General features: G+C 40.4%; 1 long non-coding RNA gene across 1 annotated transcript in view; it reads left to right on the top strand.

Annotated features, from left to right (window-relative positions):
- Positions 1-571: 571 nt before the first annotated feature.
- The window catches only part of LOC310706086, a 1,025,148-nt gene continuing 1,013,125 nt past the window's right edge, over positions 572-12,594 (top strand). The window contains exons 1-5 of the long non-coding RNA XR_014525654.1: positions 572-661; positions 1,705-1,845; positions 2,980-3,751; positions 3,925-4,176; positions 4,652-4,964. This is a non-coding gene — a long non-coding RNA (uncharacterized lncRNA). The remainder of the gene's footprint in view (positions 662-1,704; positions 1,846-2,979; positions 3,752-3,924; positions 4,177-4,651; positions 4,965-12,594) is intronic.

Raw genomic sequence — 12,594 nt, 5'->3', positions numbered from 1 at the left:
AATAAATTTTCTCCATTCTGTTAAAAAAAAAAGTCTCTCTCTTCCGGTAAGTTTTGCCATATCTGGAACTGCTTCCTCTTTCCTTTTTTTATTTTTTATGTTTTCTGCTTTATTTCAATGAGTTCTGCCAGTAAAAGTTTGGATATTTTTATGGGTGTGGACAATGAGGAGCCGTTTGTTATGCTTCACATCTGCAACACGCAGAAGTTGAGACCCTCCAGTGCCGGGCTCACGAGGCGCCTTCCTTCTCCTTGCTTAGGCCTTCGTAGCAGCGGGGAAGCGCCACAAAAGCCCCTTCAGGGCGCGCGGGAGGAGCCAGCCGCCCGCTTTCCCGCCCTCGCCGGCCTCCGCAGCCCGCCCAATGCCGGGCGTGATGTAGGCGCCGCTCCTGCACCCGGCGGCCTTTTCTGGCAGCAAGCGAGTGTGGCGCGGGGCGGCGTCTTGCTCCCCGGCCCCGTTTCTGGGCTGCCTCCTCCGAGCCGGCAGGGCGGCGGCTTCCGGCCCTTAGTGCCTGGGCGGGATTGGGGAAGCGCCGAGAGGGTGCCGCTTGCCGGGGCTTGAAGCGTCGCCCCGAGGCTGTGCTTCGTCTTTCCATCTCTGGGCCTGTACCATTCATGCAGCCACGACAGCATACAGAAAGAGGGGTTTTCATGTTCTTTAGGTATCTCTCCACCAATTATACTTAAAGGAAAGCTGGTTTTTTTAAAACAAATGTTATTTTCAACATTTTTTCCCAACTCATTATAAACCATTTCCAAGACTTTTGCTCTCTTAAACAACCACTACATGTATCTCCCTTTTCTTTACATTTCCAGCGTGTATTTGATTCCACCTTGTACATTTTAGCTAGTAGCTTACTAGGGTTCAAATACCATCTATACATCATTTTCATATGATTTTCTTTCTAACACATAACACTGTAAATTTGAAGTCCACATTCCACAATCTTTCCCATGCTGCCATTTCAATATTATGTCCTATATCCATTGCCCAATGTATCATCAATTATTTGACCTGTTAGTACCGGTAGTTTGTTTGACATTCTAATAATATTTTAGACATTACTTTTTGATTATTCTTTAGCAGGTCTTTTTCTAACTGAGAGGTTTGATTTGTAAAACCATTCCTTTTATTAACTTAAATAGCTAATTAAGTTGATAATATTGTAACCAGCTTGTTACTATCGCTGTTACTTCTTCAAACCTCTTTAATTTAACCTCCACCTCTATTCACAAATCTCTATACTGTAGGTTAAAGCCACATTGGTGTTTTATTTTCCAGCAAGTTTTTTATATTTATCCCATACTCATTTACTAAATTTATTTTTGCAAGTATAGCAGAAGATGTGAAAATTCAACCCCATATTGCTTTGTAGACAATTTAAAAAGAAGCCAGAACAACAAATGTACAGAGTGACGAGAGGGAAACAAACAGCCTGCCAAGTGAAATTTCCACACATTGGAGCTGATCCACAATCATGTTAAATACTGTTAATGGAAGTGTGTGTTTTAAGATTGCTTATAGTGAGAAGATCACATATTTGAATGTTCCCCCATGTAAAAAAAAATGTGCCCAGGAAAAACAATTACCTCAGGGGAAGATATCTAGCAGCGTAGCTTTCCTTTTTTTTCATCCAAAAGTCATCTTCCATCTGCAGTCTGTAACCAATACAGTTTTGAAATGAATTATTCATTTTATTTCTAGAACTTCAATGTGGTGTCAGACCCACCCACTCCACTCCCTGGTGACCTGGCCTCAGTCCAAACTGGGTCCCCCTGTGACTTCCTTTTCATGAAGAAAGAAGATGACAGGTGTTCAATACAGCGAGTGCATACACCATGTCTGGTTTGACCCTTCTCTCATTTCAATAATTTACTGAATTTAAAACTTATTTTAAAAATCCATCATTGCTCTAAATATTTACCTGCATTAAAATTGTATGATTTGTTTCTTAAATGAGTTTTTTAAAGCATAAACTTGGTTTGCATTAAGAATAAACATAATTATATTCATCACAATATTCCCACTCTACAGAACTGGAGTAAGTGCAGTGCTTTTTTTCCTCCAGGGGGTATTCAAGGGTACACAGTACTGACACCTCTTTTTTATTGTTAAAAAGTGTGGCACTTACTGTAACAACTTCATGGTGAATACCAGCACCTATTTTTCTAGAGAAAAACACCGAGTTAGTGTATATGAAGATGTCCCCAATGACTCCTTCATTCCCATGTTTTCCGCTTCAACAGCACTAAGATAAGAAGAGAATAAACGGATATATTTGTTACATTTATGGAATTTCTTTTGTCTCAGCAAGCTCCTGCAGCTTCTTAGACCTCAATGCAAACCCTTCCGCCCTGTGGGGCTTTACAAAATGGCAGGGTGGCCCCCACATCCACAGCCTTGCCACGAGGAATGGTTAGGGCAGAACATGGACAATGAGAAGTTCGCTGTGCCAGCCAAGAGGTGCTCCACCAACTGGGCCCACCCGGGGCCTGAGGATGTTGTACAATGGCAGTTGGCTCAGTTCAGACTCCAGCCCCCCGGGGATCCCCTTCCCCACCTCCAAAATGACCTGTTTCAAGGCCACCTGCCAATGAATGCTTGCAGGCATCCCACCCCCCACCCCCCTGTGTTTGGAAAGGGGGGGTGACACACCAATGGAGCAGTGCTTGTCAACAAGGATTCCCATGAGTGCTGGGAAAGAGGGACAGCTCTGTCCAACCCAACACCCAAGCAAGGGAGGGTTGATGTTTTGCAGTGCCAAAGCTGGCAGTACCAACTATTTGTTCAGTCAATGATTTTATGATCACGGTAAAAGAAACCCTCAGAGTGCCAGGCATGACACAGTTGAAATCAGTGGGCTTCAGTGTGATTTATTCTGATGTGAACCAGGTGCTGGATGCTGCTGTGTTTTTTGTGTGTGTTTTTTTTTACAAAGTACTGTGTTGTCTTATTTATTTTTCTCATTTGGACTTACAGATACCACATGCATCCCAGTCCAGAGGGAGTAAAGTAAGGTCACTATTCTAACATACCCCAACCCTGCTACTGGGCCAATCAGAGCAAGTTTGACTAAAAACAGCTTATGCTGCTTCAAGAAGATGTTTCTAGGCAAAGAGAATCTGAACACTGAGAAAGTCTCCCTGGGCATCTCTCGTCTGTGCCAAATGAACCAGATCTATGTGCAGATCCCTAATTCCATACTCAGATTGCCCTTGTGATAACAAGATAAATACATTAATAAATAGAAAGACTGGAACAAGATTTTCTGTACTCTTCATTTTAGTTAATTTTTAAAAACAGAATAAATGCTGCACTTAGATGCCTTTTCTTGGGCATAAACTCAGGGGAACATACTTGTGAATAAACATGTATAAGGATTCCAGTATCTTTCAGATGATTGCTAAGTTACACAGTTAGTTGTGCAACATCCAGCATGCTATGGGCTATAAAAAATAAATGTACTATTATTGTGTGCTGCTGAAATTACTATTCTAGTGCCTGCGGTTAAAAATGATTAAACAATAATAAGCAAAATTAATTTAGATCATGATCTCAGAGTTGTGGGGATTCTTACATATGCCTTCACTCCTCCTCCTAAATTTCCTACACTTAATTGTCAGGATTCAGAAAAACTTTCAAATGGTAAGCATTCTTTTTATGCAGTGTTTCGAAGCCTGATCAGCAAGTACTGTATATTTGTGAGAGAGCTCCACTGATGGGCCAGATCCTGTTATCCGAAAACGGACCTGTAAGCAAGTCTCAACAACAAATTCCATCCTATTACTGGCTGCCAGCTGAGATGACAGTTAGACATACTCCGGGCAGGGGCACATTTGGGCTGGGCTTCTAACATTCGTTAGTTATTTAAAACAACAGATATCTGTCTATCTTTACATTTATAGCCATGTGTTAGAGACACAGCACAATGCCTGGCCAGGGAGCAACAGAGCAAAGAGAATCAACTGGCACATCCCAAGCCCCAGCACATCATGGAAGGCGAGAGATTAGCCTTTGGACCCAGCAAATCTAAAGCCTCTGGCACAACCCCTTCCTCTCCCCTCTCCCAAACACCCTGTTTTGAGAATTTCAACTGCATTCTACTGGTGGGATAAATACTGACAGTAGGAGCCTCCAGCTATTCACTCCCACTATGCCCCAGCCATCAATATTGGGGTAGGATTGTACTGCAAATTAGTTTTATTTATTTATTTGGCACATATTATTGCATCTAGTGCATAATATTGCTTAGTGAATGTTGATATTTACTGGTAAAGGTTAGTTAATTCATTTTTAAAAAACTAGCATGGTACATTTTCTTTTTCTTTCACTGAAAAGGCATGAAAAGGTAGGGTGACATTTGGCAGCATACTGTGAAGACACTGCATTGACTTTGAAATTTACTGGTCACTGTGTCAGAAGGTTCTACTTCCTGTTTCTTAAGCAGTCACTGATTCACAAGAGTGCCTCTCATCTTACTCTATGACTTGCTAAACTAGCTCAGGAGTCCTTGTAGAGATACATTATCAAAGCTTTTCAAAAGTCTAAATACTCAGTGTGAAATGGATAGCATTGCAAATCCTTGTTTACACTCTCAAATAACTCTAAAAGGTTAATGACAAAAGCCATGATTTCCACTTGTTTTTTCCAGAACATGCATTAAGCTATGTGACCTGTCATCTCCAAGATCCCTCTTGATGTTCCTGTTAGAATTCCTGGCTCCGTGATTGCAGTCCTGGTGTTGTTGTCTTTCACATGACGGTATATGTTTTGACTCCACAGAGTGGGAAGTGACAGAAACAGGATAGTTGTGTTACTGTGTTCCGCGAAGTGGGACTATTGTCCTTTGTTCTTTTTCTCTTTGCTGTCTGATGCTAGAGAGAGAGGGAGCCATGTTGCAGTGCTCCATGTGTGTTTATATGTAAATAAAGTAGATTAGCCAAAATGCTGAGTTGCTGAGGTCTGTTACACAAACTGCGAACACTCTGCAGATCTCTAAGTGTGCCGGTGTCGGTTGGCATTGGTTGTTGTGATGTTCGGGCAGAAGAAAGCTTTTGAAGCTCCCAATTGACCAGGAGGGAGAGCATGCCAGTCGGGCATGTGTCTCTACCAGGGTCCTACTCGAGTGTAGGCTGAACTCCTGACAGTTCCATGGGACCAGTAGTCCTCAGCTACGGAAGCTGGCCTTAGGGATAAGTTACATATTTTTGATAGAAAAGTAGCCGTTTCTCATTTGAGTTGGTATCCAGCAAGCCTGGTAAGTTAATGCAAAAGCTATGTACACAACAAAAATGAAGGTGATGCACATCAACTGTACTAATGTTTAAACCAAGAGGCATCCATGTCTTTCTGAAATTTGATTATTAGGTTTCACTAATCCTATACATATTTACTAAGAAGTACAGTGGTGCCTTGCAAGACGAAATTAATTCGTTCTGCGAGTTTCTTCGTCTTGCAAATTTTTCGTCTTGCAAAGCACGGTCAAGTCGCAACTGCACCTCTTCAAGCGGTTTTAAGAAAAAGGAAACAAACTTGCAAGACGTTTTCGTCTTGCGAAGCAAGCCCATAGGGAAATTCGTCTTGCGAAGCAACTCAAAAAACGAAAAACTCTTTCGTCTTGCGAGTTTTTCGTCTTCCGAGGCATTCGTCTTGCGAGGTACCACTGTAAATCCCATTTCAATAAAATGGAATTCCTATTGCACAGGATTCTTGGTTATTTTTATGCACAAGTTTAATATTGTTTTGTAAAACAAATGCCACAACAGCACTGCATGTTGGAGCAAATAATAATTTGTATTTATGTGCTGACATTATGCTATTTTTATTTTGCAAAGCTAACTGATTGAAAGGAAATATAAGTAGGATCTATTATACTCACAGCAGCAATATGCATGCAGCTATTTTAATTTTCTCTTTTTATATTTGTAGCATTTCTTGAAGTCCCTTGAAGTGAATTGTTCAAATTAAAATAATCATGTAACTCAAAGCAAGGCAATATAATCAGAGAATTAATGGCAAAATCATGAAAACAAAAATATGCATCTTGACCTGCCTCCCATTACCTTGACAAACTATTCATTGTCTGTTGGGAAATCATGTTTGACAAGGATGAACTGGCAAAGATAAAATATTATAGAAAATATGTCTTCAGGGCTACAGTATGATGAAGCTGACCTAATATTTGACAATGATGCAAGTGGCGTCCCTGAGCTACATGGATGAACAATATGTTAATTTATGCTAAGGAATTTTTCTACATAATAATGGTCCAACAGAGGATGAGGCTGGCATGTTTAGCAAGCTGTTAAAAGAATATGCATCTCCCAAGCACATCCTGCATCTAATCTTAAATGACTGGCCTGTATATATTTCCAAAGCCATACATACCACCTGCACTGACACTCTTTGTTCCTGCAAATATACAAGCTGAGATATTGCCAAAATGTTAATGCATAAGAAGAAGGTACGGCTGAAGTGGCCCAAGAAAGCATGGCTCAAGCAGTCTTCTCCCCACAGCCCAGCATCTATTCCAAGTGACCTTCTAGAGGGGGTCCACTGTCCACTGCTCTGTTAGAGGTACCCTACTGAACTTGCACTTAAAATAAATTTGAAATCTATCTTCCATCGTTTCCTAGCTCACACTGTCTACCATCTAAATTTCTTCTATATTTCAAAGTCCATTTTCATGAGAGGTTTAGAGCCAGCTTTGGATGGCCACTGAGTGAGCAGGATGCTGGAGCAGGTGGGCAGCTGGCCTGATCCAGCAGGATCTCTTGGTGTTCTTGTCTTCCTCGGTGCAGAGGCACCATTTAGGCATCACTCAGGACAGCTCCTCCTGCAGGTAAAAGCCTGCCATCCAGAGCACATCACACCACCTTCTGAGTGAAAATAAACAAGGCATTATAATAAACGCTTTATTAGAAAATTAAAGATAATGAACATGATGGAGATGAAAATGTAATACAGTAAATAGCATTGTTATCAGTGAACATGACTCCAAAGTCAAATTAATGAAAAGCCGAAAGGTTAACAACCATCCTTGAATTAAAACGACTTTTAACAAATCTGCAATCAACAAAGCTGCAAAAATGGTTACAGATAGTGAAGCAAATATAGCAAAGAAAAAAAATAAAATTTAAGATTTTTTTCCCTTATCCTGCTGTTAAATAAAGTCATGCTTCTGATGTAACTCAATAGCTTATTGACGGAGGCAGTCCTTTTGCACCTGTTTGCCTCTATTCTAGTACAGTCATACCTCGGGTTACAGATGCTTCAGGTTGCGCGTTTTCGGATTGTGCACCGCACCAAACCTGGAAGTACCAAAATGGGTTACTTATGGGTTTCGGCGCTCATGCATGCGCAAAAAGCGCCGAATCGTGACCCGCATGTGTGCAGACGCAGCGTTGCGGGTTGCTAACGCTGCGGGTTGCGAACGTGCCTCCCACACGGGTCACATTTGCAAGCCGAGCGTCCACTGTTTGTTACTTCATAAGCACCTTGATTCCAAAGGTTTCCACTTTGTCTGGAAATGAAGGCTGGAGACAACGGAGTAGTCCCACCCACATCCTGTATTTTGTGGGATCTTCTGAAATAGTTAATGCTTAATCTTCTTCTATTCCTAATCTACTCAAAGCACCACCTTATTAACTTTTGATGGGCTATGGAGGGTCCTAAGATATTGAATGTCCTTCAAATAAATTTCCTTTGTTCTCTTATAATGGCAATGGTGCCTACCTGGGAGGTGCTAGAACTTACCGTATTTTTTGCACCATAACACTCACTTTTTTCCTCCTAGAAAGTAAGGGGAAATGTCTGTGCGTGTTATGGAGCGAATGCCTGCGGGCGGCGGGGGGTGTCTGCTGCAGTCGTGAGCAGAGGATCCATGGTTCCCCTTCCTTCCCTCCTCCGTGGTTACAAAGCATGGATCCACATGGATCCTCAGGATTTTTGCATTGGGCTACTCCAAACTCACTGTCAGATCACATGTCTGTGGCCACAGCATGAACCACAAAAATCATATAGCCACTATTTCGTTTAAAAATTTTTTTTTCTTGTTTTCCTCCTCTAAAAACTACGTGCGTGTTATGGTCCGGTGCGTGTTATAGAGCGAAAAATACGGTAGTTGTGGTGAGTTCCGGCTGAAAAAAAGCCCTGGCAACACCTCTTATTGAATCACCATGAGTTCACTGGTTTAGAGGTGCAATAATAGGTATACAATCTGGAGTTTAAGAGCCAGGCTGACTGAGCTTGAGCGATGTTGAGTCCTGGAAGAACTTTGGAAAATCAGGGAATCTAAGAGAGTTAGAGCTCCTGATTACAGTGACTCCCCCAAAAAGTAGGGTGCTCCTGGAATGGTGATTTCGAGGTGAAGAAAATAAAGGAGTGGTCTTGTTCCTGAAGGACAAAGCAGTGGCATCTTTAGGTGGAATGTAGACTATAATCATGGTGAGTTCTAGAAAAATAGCACTGGGTGTTGCTGGGATAAAGTCTGTCTGGCTGACCCTGGACTCCCAATATTGAAAGGGCTCTTCCCCTGTTTCCAGTAGAAGCAAAACAGAGCTGTGGCTGAGGAAAATATTATTATTTTTAATTTCTCCCCAATTTCTCTCCAAACAGAGCATACCACCTTATACTGTTTTGACAGGAAAGGAAGGAAGGAAGGAAGGAAGGAAGGAAGGAAGGAAGGAAGGAAGGAAGGAAGTTTTCACCATAACTTTCTGCTTCTTTACACCCTGAGGCTGAGCAGCCTCTTTAGTATTGTTTTTCATGCACCTCCCCTCTCTGGGAAATTATTACATCATCATTTAGTCATATTTTCTCAAACATTTTCTGCAAAAGCTCTTCTTGCATCGCTGATCTCATCTACAGTACAAGACCACTCTGCTGTTCAGAAGGGTGTGTCACCTAGTGCCTGCTGGTTCCTGGAATGAGTGCTAGATCCCTTGTTCTGATCCAGCAGAGCCATACCTCTGTTACCAAGTAAAATTTCAGAATCAGGGTTAACACATATTGTGTCTTAACCCTCAAGAGGTCTTGAATTTGAGGTTTCAACTGTTCCAGTGGAAGTTGGGGAACTTACTGAATACATCCCTGATTTTGCTCAGGCCTCACATGCAACAGTCCTACACCTGATATTGTATATGATGTCAAGTGTGGGGCAGGTAAAGATGCTGCTGGGGTGAAAGTGAGGTTTGTAGGCACTGCCAATCAGCTGATCAGTGGTGCCTGCAAAGTCCTGTGCCTTTGCAAGTGAGTGTCACCGTGATCAATGCTTACAAAGGGCAATTAGCTGAGCATTGGCACCATTTAGATAATCCCAGAAATAAACAGGCTCCTTGCATAGAACAGCACTGTTATTTCTGGTGGAATAATCACTACAGCTGATTGAAAGAAATTGTGACAACCCCTTGAACAAGTCAAGGTGGGGGTTGTTTGTTTGTTTGTTCTCAAATACACCAGATTTATAGCTAACTTTTAAATAACTATTCTCAAAGCAGGACACATACGGTACCAAATTATGACAACAATTAAACATTACACAACAAACGTATTGACATGTCATTTACTGAAGGCTGCTGCTGGAACTACCCAGCTCAGACTAGAAATTTGTGTGCTTGTGATAAATGTTAGCATAGCAGAGACATTCCCGTATTTTTTACCATCCCTTTCATTTCATTTCTCAGGCACCCTAAGAATCTGCCATAGTAGTCCCATCCAGAGGATGTGTTCTGGAAAGTACATTCCCTACACACAAGACACTGGCCAAATTTGTTCTCCGTGTGATAAGCAATCTTTCAGGGAAGCTTATCTAGCATGCTTGACCTTTAACTGAGGGACTCCTGATAAGGAACTTCAGGGTTTCAAAGCAACTGCATCAACCACAGTCCGTCCCAGATCCATCTTTCAAGTTCCATGGGTAAGGGAAAGGATGTTCTCTACTTGCAATATAATTTCAACGCACAAATTTAAATTGCATGGTGAAATTGTACTATGCAAACCATTAAAAATGTGTGTGTGAAATTCTGGCTTGTTCTTTTCCCTCTGAATCCTTTAAAAAGGCATGTTACATAACTTAAATGAAGAAGAGATTTCTGGAATAAGCTGTAATATAAAGGACTAAAAATGGAACTTTAGCTTTGATGGCACTCTAAAAGCTCTAATGATTAAATTGTTGGCTCTTCAGGTTTAACACTAGAATGAGAAAAAATGTATATAGAAATGTATCAATGGCAGAATAATTTTACAGTTTCTTATGGTTCCACTCATTCATTTACATAATGAAAATGATGGTATGTTGTGTAAAGCAACTGCAACAGAATCTAATTCGACATTACAAGATGAAATGTACTGTTGCAAATATTATATATAATGTATTATTTGCTGAAGTTATCTTGCATGCTCTTTTAAACCAAAAAAGGAAGAAAAGAAAAGAAATGTCTGGGACAACAGCATAGGGCTGTTGAACATAGTGCGTCAGACATTATTAACACAACCTTGATTAGGATGCTGCATTCTGATCATCAACAGAAGCTGGTTCCAAATGCAAATTTGATCTCTCTTAGTATTCAACATACACTAACCATCATACCTTTGATACCACTGTGGGTTTGTGGTGCTTCCCAATCTCACATCCTAATTATCTTCTCCTAGTATTTAATAGTTTCTTCACAGATGCCATCAGGTGCATTAGGAACTGCTTATTTATGGACAGCCAATAATGTCCTTATACACTCCTCCAAGTGAAATATCATTTTAATTAACAACTCACAAGCCGATGCAGGTGAACGATGTATAGTTAAAATATGCTTAATATTATTAATGGTAATGAACCAGGCTGGATATATTGGCAGAGGAATGAATTATTTTTGTTAGCAGGCATGTATCCATTACTTAGCCCCCTGGCACTCCAAGTTCCTTAAGGCCGCAGTCCTGTGCACACTCTGCACATTTTCTGGAGAGAATACAGAGCACTTTCTCAAAGGGATGAAGTGTGATTCCTTTTCCCACTCTGCATCTGCCGTTTCTGTGTCCACTGGGCCTCTGCAGTACCAGGCAGCTGTGATGCAGCTGGCCGCTCACTTCAAGTCTACCTCTCATTTAAGCATTTGGCAGCCCCCTTCTCCCCATGGCCCATGCTCTCCAGGATAATCTCAGGCTATTCAGTTGCCAAGCACTTTATGTTGCTTCGATAGTGCTCATCCAGGACCACAGAGAGCAGAACACTCTGCAGGCACACTGTATTTATCTCAATATTTAAAAAGCAATCTTAAGGAAAACACCTTAAGATTATTACACAAGTGTATTGCACTCCCTTGCAAATGTTTTCTTCCATTATCACCTAATTGTTGGAGGGATTGCAATAAACTTGGTACATATTATAATTTATGGTGGGAAATGTCGGTTGGTGCAAGATTTTTTGAAACTAACTTTCACTGAAATGATAAATATTACTATTGTTTGCTGTCCAAAATTTAAGTTATTGATCATTTTCTTCATGATACCTAGGTAAATATATTGTCAAAAGAATTGGTCTCGTATATGATTGTGGCAGCGTAGATAGTAATTGCAAGTCAATGCACCAGACCAAATCTACAATGGTCAAAATTTAGGAACATTCCCTCTAGTCAACATCCCTGGGGTTTGGCACTTGCACTACCCAGAAAGGATGCCCTAATCCTTCTTGCCACTGGTGTAAATAGTGCAAGTCAATGGAAAACAACCCAATATCTTACATTGTATGCTTAGTATTGCTCACTCTGGAAAACAGGTATAACGGCATAATTTGAGATTTTGACAAGGACTAAAAGTCCCAGGCACCTTTTAGATGATTTGGCATTCTTTTATGACGTGTACAGAGGAACCATCATTTTCAAGATAAGCCTCATCAGAAGCCTGACAAATCTGGAACTTGGACTTCATTATTTTAACTCAGGTGCAACTAACTACTCATTCTATGCGCCTATTTTATAGTTTTGTTTTTCAACTTTTAATTTTTGTCTGTTGTTATAATTGTTCTCTCTGTTTTATATACTTTATAAAATAAAATAATAACAAATTGTCAAAAATATTTTAAAAGCCACAGTAAATAGAGAAAAATATTTTATATATATTTTGTGTGTGTGTGTGTGTATGTGTGTGTATATATATATATATATATATATATATATATATACTGTCACAAATATATTAAATGCATGCAATCACATGCAGTGAAGCTACACAGGAAAGCCAGAATATCTCAGGATATATCTACATCACAGAATTTAAGCATTACTTTATTTCTTCAGGAAACCCTGTAGGTGGAACAACTGGGATAATGTAATATGCTTTAATTAGTTTGGACTAGTGAAAGTTTGAGGCAGCAAATAAAAGTAGAGCTGCATAATAGTAAAATCTATTATTAGTTTTGCACAGCATAATCATTGTTTACAATAGTTAAGTTGCATATTATTTCTCTCAGTAAAGTTTATAAGTTATATTGCACATTCATATTCCTTGTTTTCTATATGATCAAAGTTTGCATATGCTGTTCATTATATATTTCCCTTACTCCTGCCCCCAGATGCATTCATGTATAAATTGTTGGTGATTTCT

This window comes from Podarcis liolepis (genome assembly GCF_965112155.1).
Source record: "Podarcis liolepis genome assembly, chromosome: 4".
Classification (NCBI taxonomy): Eukaryota; Metazoa; Chordata; class Lepidosauria; order Squamata; family Lacertidae; genus Podarcis; species Podarcis liolepis.
The sequence above is the reverse complement of the archived record's forward strand: the minus strand, read 5'-3'. Positions and strand labels throughout refer to the sequence as shown.